This window comes from Silurus aristotelis (assembly GCF_946808225.1).
Source record: "Silurus aristotelis genome assembly, chromosome: 13".
NCBI lineage: Eukaryota > Metazoa > Chordata > Actinopteri > Siluriformes > Siluridae > Silurus > Silurus aristotelis.
In genome coordinates, this window is record NC_139586.1 from 12386052 (window position 1) to 12405647 (window position 19596).

The 19596-nt window shown below is 39.6% G+C and overlaps 1 protein-coding gene across 12 annotated transcripts in view; it reads right to left on the reverse strand.

Moving 5' to 3' along the window:
- sox6 (SRY-box transcription factor 6) overlaps positions 1–19596 on the reverse strand; it is a 152278-nt gene that overhangs the window by 130791 nt on the left and 1891 nt on the right. For 4 of the 12 annotated variants that reach the window (XM_083558476.1, XM_083558474.1, XM_083558472.1 and 1 more), the window contains exon 2: positions 10196–10330. The gene's annotated coding sequence lies outside the window, so the exon portion shown is untranslated. Of the gene's footprint in view, positions 1–1359; positions 1428–10195; positions 10608–19596 lie in introns of those variants that run through there. The other 8 variants (XM_083558478.1, XM_083558479.1, XM_083558485.1 and 5 more) reach the window with 5 other exon arrangements.

Genomic DNA, 19596 nt, shown 5'->3' on the forward strand with positions numbered 1-19596 from the left:
ATGAGGGCAGAGCAGTCTCTTGTTTGTTATGCTCATTTCTTTGGTATTGTCCCATTCTCCTACCTCAGTGAGCCTAGTTTCCCCATCTCCTGTGTCTTTTGAACATTAAAGCATATCTCCAACATCCTGTCCTGCTCCTGCACTACTTCAAGGACCATTCACTCACTTCTTTTAGAATCACTGATACTTTTTTCATTTTTCATTTTGAACTCTCTCTCCATCACCCGCTCTTTCTCTCTTTCTCTGGCGTGGAGTCGTATTGCAACGAAAAGAAGAGTAAGAGAGCTGTGCACAGAAAGTTAGGTGCGGTTTTGGACGCTGAGCTGAGGAAAAAGTGACTGAGCTACAATGTATTTGCTCTTCTCCCAACATGTAAGAAAAAAAAATTAAAAAAGAGAGAAAAAGAGAAGGAGAGAGAGAGAGAGACTACAGTAGAATAGAGAAGCAAGTCTTAAATTTAGAACAGGCCTCCTTTCAAGGGCAATGATTCGCTGAATGAGAAAAAAGAGGTGGATCAACATTAGCGTTAAAAGACGAGTGCCGCACTGCCTCTCTCTCTCTTTCTTCCTCTCTCTACCTCTCTCTTGCTCTTTCGTTTTGGTTTTCTTTTTTTTTTTTTTAGCTTTTTTTCCCTCATCGAGAATCTGCCAAGAGCCGCCTGTGTCCAAACGCCGAGGCTCCCGCCATCTGCAGCAAATGTGGTCCATTAAAGCAATACCATATGGACGACAAGCTCTCGCTATTAACACGGCTTCTGGATGCTCTGCCATCTTCCCAACACACACACACACAGCACGCTCTCATATTTTAAAACTTTGAAACGAACTCATGCAGGGTGTGTGGGCTCGAGCAGCGAAGCCAGTGATTCTGTCATGTTATGAAGCTTTGCCTGCAGCTTCCATGGAGAGATTCTCTTCATTCAACACTCAGTAGATGTTTGATGGCCACCAGATATAAAAAAAAAATAAACACATCCATCACTTGGCACTAAGAATCTCCCGTCTGCTGCTTTTAATATAACAAGGAGGGGAAGTGAGGTTTTTAAAAATGTCTGTGAGTCAAATCAGGCGCATCAGATCTTCCACCACCATGATGACTGGTTTGTTTGAGAGTCAAGATGCTGGAGAAACCAAAGGGTGTGGAGATGTGGTGAGGAGATGGTAGATCATCTGTGCAGTGCTAGCCGACACCCCCTCAGAGAGAGAGAGAAAGAGATGTGTGAGAGAAAGATGTGTGAGAGAGTGATGTGAGAGCCTATCCACCCATTATATAATGTCTCATCTCTTCTCCTATGCAAAGGTCCCTTCTCTGTTCTCCAATACAAACACACATGCACATGCATATGAGGAAAATACGCACCACAAATCAATTACACCTCTGTGATTTGTCTCCTCAAGAGCCTTGTGGCATTCCTGTTGATTGACTTTCTGCCCGATCGGCCACTGACTATGCAGACACCATTCATAATTGGACCGAAAACAAAAAATAAACATTTCACAAATGCCCTTTTACACCTGGATGTTTCAGATGCCATAATAGACAGAAATGAAACACCCAAGCTCATACACAATGGGCACCATTTAAGAAAGCTGATGAATTTTATAAATGGCCAAACCGTTTTCGTTTTACATTCACATTTAGCCACGCCGACAAACTCCATAGAAGATGATGCTCACCAAGAGATGAAAAATGGCTAAATGTTAAGAGAGCACATCCTAAGCACACCATGCCTGAAACCGTCCAAAAGCACAGCTCAGCCTTTTCAGTTCACCGAATAGTGTAAATACATACATAAAAACACACTAGCTCTATTTCTTAGGGTGTCAATTCCTGGTTCCACGGTACATCATAGATCTATAGATTTAAGTATAATGTAATATTTGTTTTAAATACCTTTTTTAAATTATGGTTCATTTGTTTTGCACTTTAACTGGCTTTAACCCAGAGCATTTGCCCCAACACTGTGTCACACAGACACATACCTGCGGGTGTTTTCATTTCACACGATTAATTAATCAATGACTGCAATGGAGGAAGTCTCGTGTAGAGAGATTGATGGGGAAATGCAGGAGGATAATCAGTTCTGACAAGAGCATGCACACCCACACAAACACACACACAAACACACACACACACAAACACACGACTAGTCTTAGATTATATTTAGCAATGAGAAGCAGGTCCACAAAAACACTGATATATTCTTGTACCAATGTCACCATTATATTTATATAAGGACTTCCTATTAACAATGGAACAAAACACTGTGACACGTAACCATCTAAAAAAAAAAGGCTGTAACACTATTCTTGTAAAAATGTAATTAAAATGCCTTATCCTATACAAAGGTAACAAAGGACATGTGTAACTGTGTAATTTCTAGCACTGTAACAAACAAGATCTTACAGTGTAACACTGTAATAACAAAAGGATTGTATAATATCGCAGAATTCCTGTAACATCTTGTAATAAGATGTAGTATTGTGTAACAATGTAACAATGTAACAATCGATGAAGTATGTGTAACAATGTTATAAAAGATGTAATAACATGTTACAAAGTAATAAAGCATGTGTTGGTGTGTAACAAATTATATAACAATGTAGTGGTGTGTCTCAACATAAAATAAAAAAAAAGACAGTACATCATAACAAGCAACTAACAGCGCAGTACTATGTAACAATGTAACAACAGGTGTGAGGACACACGTGATCGTGGACACACGTGAATCTAATCCTCGATTAGATTTAGAAATCTCTTTTTTTTCTGTATTGCTTTCAATGTAATCTTTGTGGGACATTTTTATGAATAATTCTCATATCACTAGCTTTAATATGAGTGCAGACTTTTGTCTGTAAGCAGTAATTTGTCAGGTGCGACTCTGTAGCAGGTTAAACGTGCGAATTTTTTCACTGTAGCACCTGAGCGTTAGCACATGCGCTATTACCTCGAGACTAAGGTGGAGAACTAATTTCCATCTGCTGCGTCGAGGCAATCCCTCACCTCGCCTTGGATGGGGACATGAATAACTTGTGTGTGTGTGTGTGTGTGTGTGTGTGTGTGTGTGTGTGTGTGTGTGTGTTGGGGCTATGTTTAGTACTAAAGGGAACATGCGTAAAGGACAAGAACCAGCTGTACTGCCCTTCTGAGACCAGAAATCAGATTCCTTTAGAAGCTAAAACGCTGTATTTAAAAGTGACTGATGACAGACTAATTAAATTAGCATTTCAGCTCGGAGACACTGAGTGAGGGGCGGTGTGAAAGGCTTTGACAGAGCTGGGATATCATACATGGGGGAAGAGTGGGAGAGAAGAAAGAGAGAGGGAAAGAGAGAGAAAGAAGGAGTGTGTAAAAAAAATAAAAATCACTATACAATCCATAAGCGGACTAGATATGAATATCTCTAGGAAGAAGTGTCTAGGAAGAACTCCAAAAAAAAAAAACACCTACACACACCTTCACTAATATGTCCCGTATCCCGTCTCACCTCCAAGCCCCAAAGCCACACATGTAGTGAATTAATTTGTACGACATTAGGAAGGTGTGTTGAAAGGTGTGTGCTCGTGTCTCAAATTAATCGCACTGCTGGTCAGCATTAGCACCTAGACGCTCGTCATCACAGCACACACACACACACACACACACACACGCACACGCACACACACACACACACACACACACACACACACACACTTACAAAGCAGCAAAGGGAGGGACAGGAACTAGTGTGTATGTGCGTGTGTAAAAGAGAGAGGGAGAGTGGGAGAGAGAGAGGATTCGCCCGTTCACATCGGAATAATTAGAACATGTCAGGAAGAATTAATTTCCTCATTTTTCAAAAGGATACACAGAAATTACCATGTTATTATATGACAGGGTCCCTGGGAGAATTGTATTAAATTTGATTTCCAGTGCAGCCACAACCTCCTCGCATCCACCCCTCCTTCCTCCTCCTTCTCTCCTCCACACACATACATACACACACACACACACACACACACACACACACACACACACACACACAAACATACACACAACAAATTAAAGTCATAAATAAGATGGAAAGAAGCGGGGCACGGAGCATATGTTTATGGCAATGAGTGAAGCCAGGGGAGCAGAAACAACTATCTTCATTTGGTTTTATTTAAATCAGCTCGACACCATGTGTCTGAATGACAGCGTTCGCTAATGGGGCTCGGATTAGCGGGGCTCCTTGATATTAGCCTGGAGACACGGCAGCCACTTAGCGGGTTACGCACTGTACGCTTCGCCTCACAACCTCACCAGCTGAGCAAAGAAGATGTATTTGTGTTTCGTATTATTAAAATAAGAATAAGAAAAATAAGATTATAGAATAAAATAAGAATATATATATATATATATATATATATATATATATATATATATATATATATATATATATATATATATATATATATATATATATATATATATATATATATATATATATATATATATATATATATATATATATATATATATATATATATTATTCTTCAACTATAATATCCATTTTTTCACATCTTGCAACTCAAGGGCAAGAATTTTGTAGCAAAAAACCCTCATATCACAACAGCAGCTTGAAATCAGAACACTTCTTTCCATAAATCCTAGAATTGTTCTTGAACATGTACATTTCCTTTCTCTTTTTCCTCTCTGTATATAATAAATGTGGTGCAAAAGCGGTTTTACATGTAAAGCTATGTTTACAGAATGGCGTCTTTGTTCGTCAAGAAAGAAAAAAAATGTAATAAAACGAGAGCGCAAACAATCATAATAGAGTCTGCTACCTTTTTTACTTTTTTTTTTTTTTTTTTTTAAATAGTGTATATTATGCTTTTGTGAAACTGAACGCAATCAAGGCCAGCGGACGCGTTGCGAAATGCATCGCGATTTAAAAAAACATTGATAAAAATCATCGCTTTGTGTGCGCACACCCTTTGCTAAATGTTTTTATTATATTGAATTATATTACTTTATATTATATTATAAAGCGCATGTTATTCACGGCGAGAGTGTCTGTATGTGGATGCGTACATTGGTCGGGTTGGAAAAAAAAAAACAATTAACTGGTCTTCTCTGTTTTCTCCCGAGCGAGAAACTTATCCAAGGTTGTCCTCGGTGAAGTGACACAATACGAAAGCAGCACAGGCATTCAGTCCGAACAATCGGCCGGGATTCGCAGTGTGAACACCGCCTTCATCCGAGATCCATCCTACAACGAGAGGTTTCAAGGCCCCGAGACAAGGCTTTGTGGGGGAGGACAGGAGAAAGGAGAATAAAAAAGAAACAGGGCCTCTGTATGTCTTTCATTAAGCTTGTTAGCTTATTACAATTCAGTCTCGTTGAAGAAAAGACAGAAAGACGACAAAGTTTTTTTCCTCCTCTTTGGGAATGGGCTTCATTAGACCCGAGCACTCCCCAAGCCCTGCAAACTTTAAATAATTTGCGAATCAATTAACTCGCAAACTCTCGAAATAACACGGGTTCCTTCACACCCCCGGGGCTGGGGAGCGGCAGTGCGCGCATTATCAGCTCCGGAGGATTCATGGCGTTTTGGGAGAAAAGTTCATGGTTGAAATCATTAATTCATTTTACAGGACTTTTAGTTATGCATTACGCTTCCCAGCTGTGGAAGCCTGTTGATTAATGACATGTTCTTTGCTGCTCTTAGCCGCCGTAAAGCTAATAGGTGAAACATTGCTTTTTTTCTTCTTTTCTAGGGTTATGGAAAAAAAAAGGAAAGAACGCCGCTAAGTCTGTATTACGTTTCGCTTTTCAGAGAGTCAAATAAACCATATTGTAGTATCAAAAAAGCCCTATAGAGTATAAATCTTGGCCAGGGCTGTGATGACCTGTTTCTAGGACATAAATGCACTGAAGAGTGAGAGAGGACAGGAGAAAATGTCAAGTGGCATGTAATTAATGGCTGCTTAGGAATCAAATCCAGACCTTTTGGCCAGAAGTTAAAGAGTGATGAAAAAACACTATGCATTAAACTTGCTTATCAGCAAACGCTTCATCATGTAGAGGTATGACAAAGAAAGACGCTGACTTGTGCAACAATGTAACATTTCACAGAGTCTTTTGTTACATTGTTACAAAATGTATAGCAATTTGTAAAAACAATTTAAATAAAAAACATTGTATAACAATTTTATACCAATTCTTGTAATAATGTATCAAAAGGCTCTTGAAACAAAGGATGTTTCAGCACATAGAAATGTAACTAAATTCTTATGACTATGTAACAAAGACTTTTCAGCCGGTTTCCATGTAATAAAAAAATCATATTGATGCAGCAAATGACTGTATGAATGAATGTATCAAAACTCATAACAATGTAACAAAAGACATTTGTTGTGTAAACATGTTCTATTACAATTTGAGAAAAGATTTTAGTGTGTACCTATGTAACAAAAGTCTTATTCTAATCTAAGAAATTTTATAACAATATAACACAAACGTTTCAGGCATGTTTTCAATGTAACTAAATGTACAGACCTGTCATTAAAAGCATTCTACTGCACATTGTAATGTGTATAGTGGCAACCATATTATGAAATAATATATAAAATTTAAATACAAAAAAAAATTCAGCATTGTGTAATAATTTAACACAAATTCTTTTAAAGGTGTAACAAAAGATTAAGCATTGCATAACACAGGGTAGCAAAGTTACTGTATGAAGGTAACTAATGATAGCAGAAAACTAACCAGAGTTTAAAACACTCCACCAAGCTTGTCATCCCAATACGTTCCATCTTGCGTTACAATAATTCAATTTCCAGCAATTAAATCTTACTCTCAATTCCCACTGATTAAATGCTCTCGAGTCGTTCCTGCGGGAGAAGAGAATGCAGAGCAGGAGAATTTTCCTGATGAGATTAAAACACTGACCCCAATTGAACATCGTCTCTGACAATAATGGAGGTGAGGGTTAGTGGAGAACTGTAACCAGGGAACGCACAGATAATGGATGAGAAAATAACCACCCAAAGGTTATTCATTTTCATTATGCTGCCTGTTGAGCTGTTTATTTAATTTTTTTCCTTTCCTAGCACAAAATTATTCCTGGAGACCTCCGGCTCCACAGAGACATCAGAGCTGAGACAGGCTAAATGCAAAATGACGGAACGCTCCGGAAAGCTTTATTAGATGAATGGCATGCGCTGACAAAGAGTGTATTCTGCCTATTGAGGAAGCAGAAGAAGGGGGGGGGGGGGTGAAGCATGGGTGGGGGGGGGGGGTGCTTGATGATGATGGTGGGCTCCTGCCTGCATCCTCAGGTGTTTCCAAATGAGTTCACACAGGAGTGATTAAACGGTAGGCACAAACAAGCCACACGTTTGCCCAAATTACTCACCACCTTGTTTTTGTGATTAATTAAACATGCAGATTAAAGTTGCAAAAGAATTTAGATTAATGAGCGCACAAGGCCTCGTTGATGGTAGCGTGTGGAGAATCCGGGGAGGGCACGTTAGAAAAAAATCTAAAACGATGTAGACAAGAGTGAGAGTCGAGTCTAGACAACGAGCAAAGTGCTCTAATGCTTAGTGGCAGGTTTAAAATGATGCTTTTGGCATTGTGTTACAGCTAATCGCCATTCAATTAGCCAGACTGCTGATGAGGATGAACACATTTACTGATCAGGACCATAAACATATATTGTATCCGTATAGTATATACATATATGTATGAATACACTGGATGAACCGCTAGATTAGGAGTGTACTTGTGTTATAAAAGTTATTGGCCATGCAACTAAACTGTGATTTATACTTAGTTATTCAAATTTCTAACCTGTAATGATATGCATCTCGGACAGAAAGGTGGATTAGGAGTAAACTTGGCACTCATAAAAGTGCTAGCACTCAGTCCTTCCTAAATGCTAGCTACATGCTGGGTGTATCTGAGGTGTTTCACATCGCATCTCCATATTTGACCTTTTTTGCTTTCTTTTTATAAAAACCTTTCTCCAAACATACGTGATTGACCCAAAAGAGAATCTGCTAAGGAAGGATTTTTTACGCGTAGTTAAATCTACTGAATCCCTTTGCTTGGTCGAAGTTTGAACCACAGTCCAATATTTAACACACACACAAACTCACGCACAGTAGTGGTTTTTTTTAAGCTAGCATACAGGACATAACAGAGGTGGGTTTGTTTTTGGGGTAAATCTGTAATTTGATTGAGCAGGTTAAAAAAAATATGTGTTGCGCATATTCAATAAAAACACACACACACACATGCATGCACACACAGAGCCTATACTACAAGGCTCACAGTGTTAGCCCATTCCTGGACACACTCCAGGTTGAAGGGCTGATGTTTGCTGTTCTACACCAATGGCTCTTTCACCTTTATTCGGCTCAACAATCAGCTCTTCATGCACAAAAATAGACACTTGCTGACCCTGCAAGTTATCAACTCTAATATCTGTGTACAAGGCTCTCAGCGTGGCCCGCAGCTGCTGCATGGTGTTAGTTGCCCTCCCAGCATGCTTTAATACTCTAGAACATGTAACAGCATCCTACACGTACAGTCCAGCTCAGCACAAACGCCGCATAGCGAGCCGGTCGTAAGGAGATGCACTCGCCAAGGAGCAACTCACTAATATCCTTTTAAAAATTCCCTTTCAAACCACGTAGAAAAGCCTGAGTGGCAGAATAATGGAAATGGCAGTGATATCCTGACACGGGATATCTTCATTTACGGAAAGTGATGCTGCAATTTGAGATGCACCGTTAGATTAATTGAAGGTGGACCGTCCCTTTTTGCCCCCCTATGTGACAAGCCTGGGACATGAAGGTGCTAATCACTCCAGGTCCTTTTGTTATTCCACAGTCCCCCTCTCTCTCTCTTCTCTCTCTCTCTCTCTCTCTCTCTCTCTCTCTCTCTTCCTCTCTTTCTCTCTGCACACTGGCAGCCATTCAGAGCAGACTTAACATGCTACTTACTAGAAAAAAAACCCAGGCAGAGTGAGGTGTTTGACTTAAAATCACAGGGATAAAGCCCCAGCTTTACCGAATGGCCGTGAACTTTAAGGTGGGATATGTCATTCTCACCGGACTAATTAACACCGGGCTGTTATTTCTTTTTTTTGCTCCTTTACTTTAATATAATATGAGTCCGTCCTGTGGCTCATATCCGACTTGACATTTGAAAAAAGATTAATGTGAACTTAACTTTTGGGGGGGGGAGCGTGTTTGCCTAACATTACCCAGAAGCAACACTTTGCCAGATATGATCTTTATTACAGCGCTGGGAAAAGAGGAGACGTTTAAAAAAAATGCCATATTGTGGCAGTGCGCTGGGCTAGACTGCACTGCACTGCACTGTGCCACGGCCATATATTTCTGCTGTTTTCTGACGTGTGTCTTTAAATGGAGCTCTTTCTTCATTGCTCTGAATGCTCTTATTGAGTGCAACTGGCAGCCAAGGACTACCAATAACACAGCACACATTAGCATGGAGAATAGATTCACTCTATATGTACTCATGGAGGTGTGTGTGTGTGTGTGTGTGTGTGTGTGTGTGTGTGTGTGTGTGTGTGTGTGTGTGTGTGTGTGTGTGTGTGCGCGTGTGGGAGTGAAAGAGAGAGAGAGAGAGAGAGAGAGAGAGAGAGAGAGAGAGAGAGATAGATAGATAGATAGATAGATAGATAGATAGATAGATAGATAGATAGATAGATAGATAGATAGATAGATAGATAGATAGATAGATAGATAGATAGATAGATAGATAGAGAGAGAGAGAGAGAGAAAGAGGGAGAGAGGGAGGGAGGTAGAAGGTGAGTGTGTGTGTGTGTTGTTCCTTTTTAAAACTTCCACCTCATTAAATGATCTTAGTTATCGCATGAGTGTGTAAAAAATCTAAATTAAAATTTTTAAATTAACACGCATGTTATGTCACTGCGTGTTAAGTCGCATAATTATTTAATTTCTTCATTTTTAAATCTTGGAAATCTGTTGTAGATTAAATAAGCATTTCAGGAAAGTAGGCAAAAGACACTTGTAAAAAAAAAAACATAAAGTAAAAGAGAGAGAGAGAGAGAGAGAGAGAGAGAGAGAGAGAGAGAGAGAGAGAGAGAGAGAGAGAGAGAGAGAGAGCAACATGAGAGCAACATGAGTCTAGACTTTAGGAAAAAAAATAAATTCCAGCATGTACTCACGTAAACAGTGCAACTTTATCCCCAGCTCCCAGAAATCACTTGTTAGTTAATTTTGAATTCATGAAAATGACCTGGAAAGGGAGGAAGAAGAAAAGAACGAGTAACTACATTTGTGAAAACTAAGCAAAAGAGAGACTGAGAGAGAGACAAATAAAATGCAAGATAGAATGACAGAGAAAAGGAGATAAAGATTAAAGCAAGACAGACAGAAAGAAAAGTATGGACAAAAAAGCAATACATAGAGTGAGACAGAACAAAGTACAAAGATAGAGAGAGCAACAGTTAAAAAGAGGATGACACAAAGCGATACAGAGAGGGAGAAACAGAAAAAAATAGAAAGAGGGTGAAAGGGGCAAAAAAGGAAAAGAGAGATAGACATAAAGACTGGCAAAAAGAGAGAAAGAGCGAGACAGAAAAGCAAAGAGAGAAAGAAAATGACTGAAAAAAAAGGAGAGAGATAAAAAGAAATAAAAAAGAAAGAAAGAGAGACAGATAGAAATATAGATAGAATGAAGAGAGAAAGAAATAAAAGAAAAAGAGAGACACATTCAGAACTGAAAAATTGAGAATTGAAAACTGAAGTGAAAGAGAAATAGAGAGAGAGTGAGAGAGAGAGAGAGAGAGAGAGAGAGAGAGAGAGAGAGAGAGAGAGAGAGAGAGAGAGAGAGAGAGAGAGATTTGGCTACACACATTAGCAGTTGAAGTAAACAGCCTTTCTGTGTTTCTCTCTCTCTCGCTCTCTCTCTCTCTCTCTCTCTCTCTCTCTTTCGATGTTCCTCTGAGGAACTCAACTCGAGACAATGTTTAGAGTTGGCGTCTCTGATACCTCATTAATCCGTCCTGCGCTGTTTGATTCTACTAATAAATGCCTTTCATATAAAGTGCTTGTTTTATTCAATCTCTCGCTCGACCCTCTCTTGCACTGCGCAGCGCTAATGATTTATTTTGCTCTCGGCCTCAGATCAGCTCGAGCACAGCTCTCCGAATGAGAGAGCGTGAGACAGAGAGGAAGAGAGAGAGAAGGAAAGAGAGATAGAGAGAGAGTGTGTGTGAGTGTGAGAAAGAGGCCACAAGGGAAAATGCCAATAAACACACTCTTTCTTTAATGTAGATGTGCTCAGCGTTTAGCTCTTATCTCAGCAAAAACTTTGGACTTTTTCATTTTTTTTAAATTGCGACGTGAGAAAGATGAAATGAAAGAGGGAAAATTGTCGGTGGGGGGGGGTATTGGGGGGAAGGGTGAGGGAAGAAGTGCACAAAGCTCATTGATGTTCATTTCTTCGCATTATTCTGTTTTTCACAACAAGCAGGGATCTCATTACCAGCTGATTTATACAATTAGCCTGCCTCGGCACCGCCAATTAAACAAGGACACAGGGGTTTAAGGTCACAGCTAATTGATCCGCCTGCAATTTGTGCTCCCTCTGTCTCCGGCGAGAGGAGAAAAAACAGCATTAAGCACTGTTCACACAGAGTGTACGAGAACCACAGAATAAACCGTTAGATATGTTCTCTACATAGGCTATATGGACAAATTTTGTGGACACCATACCCTAACATTTCTGCTTTTTGAGCATCCTATTCCACATTTAATTGCCATTAACTGTAATAATAATCTCCACTTTTCTGGGAAGATGTTCCACTAGATTTTGAAGTGTGATCGTGGAGATCCTTGATCATTCATCCAATGTGTACAACATTATAAAAAATTTCAATAAACTTTTCACAATTATTACACATAAATATATATAAGGTTGAGGGCCTGGGGTGCATTCAATGTTCCATTTCATTCCAAAAGTATTCAGTAGGGTTGGGGTCAGAGCTCTATAGCAGGCCACTCAAGAGCTTCCACTCAAACCAATTTAAACAATGTCTTCCAGGAGCTGGATTTGTGCACAGAGACATTGTCTCCTAGCTCAAGTGAAGGGAAAGTTTTATGCTAGCACATCCAAAGAAATCCTATACAGTTGTGTGCCTCCAACTTTGTGGTAACAGTTTGAGAAAAAGACATGAATGGTTTTAAAAGTCAGGCGTCTTAATACTTTCGTCTGTAGTATGTAGGGGGTTTATAGAAATGACACACCCTATTCACACCACGTAGGGATCTTCAATCCTGTGTTCTGATTGGTCAGAGGCTTGTGATTCTTAGCGATATAGTTTCCATAGTAACTGTTTGTTCGCTGTAATTGTATGTGCTGGATGCTTATAATACCCGGAAAAAAAAAAAATATATATATATATATATAACTATACACGTCCTATATATAACTATATATATGATGTGGTGAAATAATCTGTAAGGAGATGTTTTCACTTGTCACGTGTGTGTATGATAGATAAATACATAAGATAGATAAAGAAAAAAACTAACGTAAAATGAGAGAAAGACAGGCTGGGAGAGAGAGAGAGTGTGTAAGAAAGAGATAAAGTGCACAAGAGAGAATAAGAGACTTTAGCAGGGAGGGGTGAAGAAACAAGGGCCCTCTCCAAAAACTTTTGAAATAATGAAGTGACAAAAACAGACAGAAAGGGAGGAAAAGACATGCAGAAAGATAAAGAGAGGAAGGCAGAATAAGAGAGACAAAGAGAGTCAGTGGGAAAAAGCTAGGGACGTATACAGAGAAACAGAAAGAAATAAAATGAAAGTGAGAAAAAGACAAATTGCTGCTGCATAAAAGCAAAAAATTTTTCACGGTTTATTCCTACAAAAGATCCGAGAAGGTTCCCTTGAGGGTGAAAGAGAGTGATGTGCTTGTGTGTGTGTGTGTGTGTGTGTGTGTGTGTGTGTGTGTGTGTGTGTGTGTGTGTGTGTGTGTGTGTGTGTGTGTGTGTGTGTGTGCGAATGGAAAGCTGTTGTCATCGAAATCACACCTCAGAGCTGCCAGGCTGTTTGGAGCTCTCAGAGGGGTGCGCCATAGCCCTGTGTGTGTCCCCACACTGTCTCACCTCTCCTGCACTGTGTGTGTGTGTGTGTGTGTGTGTGTGTGTGTGTGTGTGTGTGTGTGTGTGTGTGTGTGTGTGTGTGTGTGTGTGTGTGTGTGTGTGTGCATGTGCATGTGGGTTAGCCCTTGACAGGAGTGCTAATTCCATAAACGGTTCTCTCCTTCAGTCACATTATATATTCCTCGTTCCTGGTGAGCTTTAATAAAGACTGTCCTGTTTTAATTGCAGGGGGTAAAAAATTAACACCAATTTGAATTTAAAATGTGATGGAGGAAGAGGAACGACGTAAACGCTGGCATTTTTATACATGCAATTAATTTTAGCAAAAGACTGATCCAGATTAAAAAAATAATAATAAAAAAATGTATTATTGCAAAAATAATAATAAATAACAATAATATTGCAATAGGCATGTGAGGAGCGCAGTCAGTGGGACAGAGTGTGTTTTGTGTGTGTGTGTGTGTGTGTGTGTGTGTGTGTGTGTGTGTGTGTGTGTGTGTGTGTGTGTGTGTGTGTGTGTGTGTGTGTGTGCAAGCAGCGAGACTTTCCTCAATCAAACCCCTTCACTAATTGCGTGATCACGAATTTCACTACAGAGAATTACAATCAGCTCCAAGTCGCTTTTATTAGTTTCCCAACTGTTTTATTACTGAAACATTGTGTCTGTAATTATGCCTGCAGTGAACTCACGCTTTACTCTTCCGCTCTCTCTCTCTCTCTCTCTCTCTTTCTCTCTCTCTCTCTCTCTCTCTCTCTCTCTCTCTCTCTCTCTCTCTCTTAAAATGTGTGCTCCTCAAAAACAGAGGAAGAGAAGAGAAGAGAAGAGAAGAGAAGAGAAGAGAAGAGAAGAGAAGAGAAGAGAACTGCAAAGTAACAGACAGACAGACAGACAGACAGACAGACAGACAGACAGACAGACAGACAGACAGACAGACAGATAGATAGATAGATAGATAGATAGATAGATAGATAGATAGATAGATAGATAGATAGATAGATAGATAGATAGATAGATAGATAGAGAAAGCAGAGAGACAGAGAATGTGAGATATATAGAGAAAGAGAGAAAGAAACAAAGTAAAAAAATAAGCACAAAGGGAGAAGATATAGAGAAATGCAGACAGATGAGCTAGAGAGACAAAAAGATAAAGACAGAAGTAGATCAATAAGATATAGACACATACAGAGACAAAGAAAGGCACAGATAGAGGGAAGCAGAAAAATATGGAGAAAGACTGATAGAAGACAAAGATGGGCAGATAGAGAAAGAAAGTATAAACAGACATACAATAAAACACAGGGATAGAAAAGCAGGGAGATAAAGAAAGACAGACAGACAGAGAGTGACACACAGTGCTCTGTTCTCAGTATTAACAACGTGATATGTTTCAATGAAAACATTTATTTTATCGCTTTAAAGTTCCACTCTATCTCTCCTCCACACCAGTTAAACACGTCTCTACTTAACACAACACTACAACTCAAAACACAACACAAAATGACTGCTAAGGCCAAAAGCCAATAGACACACACACACAATGCACAGTGCATTAACTCATGATATAAACAGCGGTCTAACAGAAACGTGTGAGAAAGAAAGAAAGAAAGAAAGAGAGAGAGAGAGAGAGAGAGAGAGAGAGAGAGAGAGAGAGAGAGAGAGAGAGAGAGAGAGAGAGAGAGAGAGAGAGAGAGAGAGAGAGAGAGAGAGAGAGAGAGAGAGGTGACAGGTGAAGGAATGACTGTTTATAGCTACTACATTAAAATGGGAAGTCACCTGTTTTGTAGACTGAATGGTTTGTAAATTGGTGTGGAATAAGAGGAACAAAAAACTTGAGGATGGTATAAGAAAATAACACACAGCAGAAAGTAGAAGCTGATTTAATACTGCCTGGTGTGTTTGTCCATAAGGTGACAACTATCAGAACGTAACTTCTTTATAAATGTACAAACATAATCACAAAAATAATCACACACAAACACACACTCTGAGAACACTCTTCCTTCTTACACAGCTTGTTTTAGAGAAAACTCCTGTACAGCAGTATGCTTTTAAACCTCCTCCAAGGTGAGCTTTTAACAGACTAAACCTGCAAACCGAAGCGGTTAAACTCACTGGTCATCTCCTATTGCGCTCCGTGACATGACATGGAACATTTTAAATTGCACCCCATCACCAAAAGCTTTATTCAAGCCTCTGAACCAATGGGAAAAAAACACATTACCTCTATACACTATTCCCATCTCTGCGCTCTTCTTAGTCCACAACATGTTAAAGAGGAGATTTAGCAAAGGCAGTTATTGGGACAAAAGAGACAATCTCTCCCATCAGCAGGTCGCTCATGTACCTAGTGGAGGCCAGGTTATCTCTCCACCAACAGCAGGGCCAGAACCGGGGCCGGAAAAAAGGGGGGAAATGGGGGAAAATGAAGCAGGAGGCCTTAGACCAGCAACACAGGCTAAGCTGTCATTCGGGATGGGAGGATTGGATGGGAAGCGGAGAGGATGAAGGTGGGGGTTCTCGCTTGAAAAAGCTCCGTGCCTGTCATTCGGCATGGACCCCATTGTCAAATTCAATCTCCAGCCGGACAAAAAGCAACTCGCGCCTGCACTTCTTCCGAAAAGGAAACATGGTTCCCCAGTGGCAAGGCGACTTAATTATCGAGCGAGGAGATAAAGCTATCGGAGTGGAGGTTTAGGAGGAGGAGGAGGAAGAGGAGGAGGACAGAAGGAGGGGTAGAACGTCCTAACAAAAGTAGTACGAGTCTAGTATTAACTAAACGTGTCTGTATCAGGTGCTGTGATCGCTAATTATTAGTTGGTTGGTTTTGATATATATTTTGGCAATACTTTATTTTCGCTGTGATGAGACATTAAATGTCGAGGGTGCCAATTGTTATAAAAATAACTAGTATTTATAAGAAAATAATGCAAATAATTTGTGGGTTTTTTTTTTTTAACAAACTGAGATTTCTTTGTCTTATTCATCACATAGAAAGCAAAAAGAACCTAGTAATACATTTACTGTGTGTAGTTGCAATAAAGTAAGTAAGAACAATAATTGTTTAAAGGCATTGTGTAACATTATATCATGTAAATACAGCATAAATGGATAAAAGCTATTACAATCTTGTATATTGAGACAAAATGTATAACAGCTGTCGTACAGTACTTTGTGTTAATACCATACTAATGAAGTATAACATGGTAACAGTTACACCTTTTTATTTATGGTTTTCTTAGAACAACATGCCACACAGTGCTTGTTATTTCTCACACAGCCTGGATGCTGCCGAGATCAAGCTATGCCAGAAATGCTCCAAATAAATAAAAATCCACTATATCATTGAGATATTTAGTTTTGGTAGAACATGGAACGAAGAGCTCGAGAAGACTGATTGCGCCCCTGGAGTCACAATCATGCGTTCTGTCGCTCTCTCACTCTCCTACTCTCTTATCGCCCACACTCTCTCTCGAGGGGGCGTTTTAGCCGCTGAAATCCTGTTCACCACATACTGGTTTTTTAGAAGCTGTGAAATGAAGTGCCGGAGAAGCGTGGCCACAATGTCCGCCTGTGTTGCCACTGGCCTCGAAAATGGGCTCGGAGCTTTTTGTCCCAGGGAATGCATAAATGGAAGTTTTTAACACCTCAAAGGAAAGAAGGGCTTTTGTGGGGCCGCACTGGTGAAAGTCTTCGCTCTCCTGAGGAGGCAGACGTGCTGAGTGCTGCAGGACAAAGGACCTGGAGCCCTGAGCAGCAGGAGACGACAGGCTTGGCCATGAGCTCCACACCAATACACGCATGCACATTCACACAGGCCTGCACACACACACACACACACACACACACACACACACACACACACACACACACACACACACACCACACACTATCAGTAACATATACATAAATACATACATATACATACATACATACATACCTACATACATACACACACACACACACACACACACACGTGAAAGAGGTGAAATTAAAACATTCAACACAACACACATTTATTCAAGATGTCCTTTCTTCGTTTAGATATAATAAAAAAAAACTTCCCCTAAAAACAATTTTTTAATCATTAAACATTTATTTTACTGATGCGCCAAGTCTCATATCAAGCACCAAAATCCGCCATGATGCACACATCCGGCAGTTAAAACCGTCCATGTGGAAACATAGCAAAAGTTCCCTCAGCTGTCCTGATGATTTACGAAATGTAAAAACACCATAATTACTTTAAAACATTTACAAGAATATTTTGATTCATGCTCTATTTAAGTACGGTTCACTAATTAATAAACATACATTTGCATAAAGCATACCATATTTGTCCATGGCTCTGTTGATTAGAGTTTAAAAAATTTGATAAATATTAATTTAAGGTACATTTAGAACAGATAAAAATGTGCGATTAAGTTGCGATTAATCACGAGTTAACTCATTACAACAATGACACAATTAAATGTTTGATTCAATTGACAGCCATGATAGATAGATAGATAGATAGATAGATAGATAGATAGATAGATAGATAGATAGATAGATAGATAGATAGATAGATAGATAGATAGATAGATAGATAGATAGATTTATATACAAAACATTATAAGTACGCACACACATACGCACACACATCTATTTACCAGCTCAGACAAAGGTCAAAACATGCCTCAGTTTCAATCACAAGTGTGATCATTCCAAAAAATAAAAAATCCACACGTTTTTCACGCAGATGCTAAGGAAATCTTTATACAAAAGGAAACAGTGAAAAAACAAAGTCACGCTGATTGATTCAGGGTCTAATTTTGATAGATTAATAAATAAATAAATAAATAAATAACTTTACACTTTAGAAATTCATTCGTTTTGTTTTTTCTGGCGAACAAAAGCTGACAGCCAGCACAGACAATCAGCAGTCGCGGAGCATCACGCATCCACAATAAACATTTAAATGCAATAAATCCGAGGCACAAAAGGACCCGCATCTTCTGTCAGTGGCAACATAATCAACCTGCAATTGTCTCCTGACTTTCAGCCATTTTTCCGTGACAAGGTCTAAGCATCGAGCGAGCATCTGTATTCAAATGACTGCACTCTTTAAAACACCAATCGTTGGGCAGGGGGATTTTTTATTTTTTTTTCTCCCTAACAGCGCCCCCAAAAGTCAATCACATGGTGAATTAAACCAGAATAGGATCAATTGATCCAGAAATGATCAGGTTACAATCAAGCGCCATCAGTTGTCGACAAAATAATTAGTAATTTATTTATTTCCTTGTTTTTTGGGGGGTTTTGTTGGACTGGAAGTGAGCGTGACACCGTCACATTTTTAAAGATTACATTTGCAACTGAATTGAAAACCGTTTTAGATTAACCGATATGAGACTGAAACGACTGAAATGAACATGGAAAGATGAACACAGGATCGTCCTGTTTTGTAGAGGATAAAGATAAAAACGAGGCTCTGCGAAATGAATGGATGATCTTGTCATTGCTGTGTGTCTGAATTGTTATATTCCTCTGTTACCCCAGAAGCTTGCCCAAGACATGTCAGTTCATGTTGTCACTTATGTTACGCAGCTATAAAGAAACATTTCCTCACCTAAAAAACCTAAAAAAAAACAACAACAAACTCCTCCTCCTTTTGCTGAAGATTCACCTTTGACACTGGAGACTCCTTCCATAATTGTGAAACAAACTTTTTTCACAATTATTTCACAGAGCTTCCACCCAATCTGACTGACAAGCTGTTACTCTAGAAACAATAAAGTATTAGAACAATGCACTGTGGTGAGCTACTGTTATAGAAAACTCTGTTATAGAAAGCTAATGAAAAAACAACAGCAAAAAACCACATAAATCCTGGCCACAAACCTGCACATGAAGGGGACAGCAATAGGTAGAGCAATGTTTAAACTCTGAGAGAAATACAGGAGCAAGAGCGCTTTGCAGCGGGTGAAACGTTTCCTCAGACATCCTTCTTAGGAATGTAAATCTTATATATGATGGACAGGTGTGTTTACAGCGAGCCCCATACAACTGGTTTACGCACTGAAACTATTAACATTATAACCTCTCGCTCAGGCCTGTTCACATTAACGCCCGATCACGCTCGCTGTTTCCTTTGCTCAGGATAAAGCCGGCGATTAAACATCATGCCACACAAACAAGTGCGAACAAATGTGTGTTGGGGAAGGATGGCGAGAGAGGATGAGAGAGGGAGAGATAGGAGAGAGAGAGAGAGAGAGAGAGAGAGAGAGAGAGAGAGAGAGAGAGAGAGAGAGAGAAATGATCGGTTTGAGAATATCTCCGCGTTCTTAATTTTCTAGAGAGGGAAATGATTTAAAGGACGTGCACAAATCTTGGCTGACGCGACGGGGCTGGCTAGGCAAATCCTTGCTCTAGTCTTGGCGGAGGAAAAGAAAAAAATGAAAGAAGACCCTGAAAACAG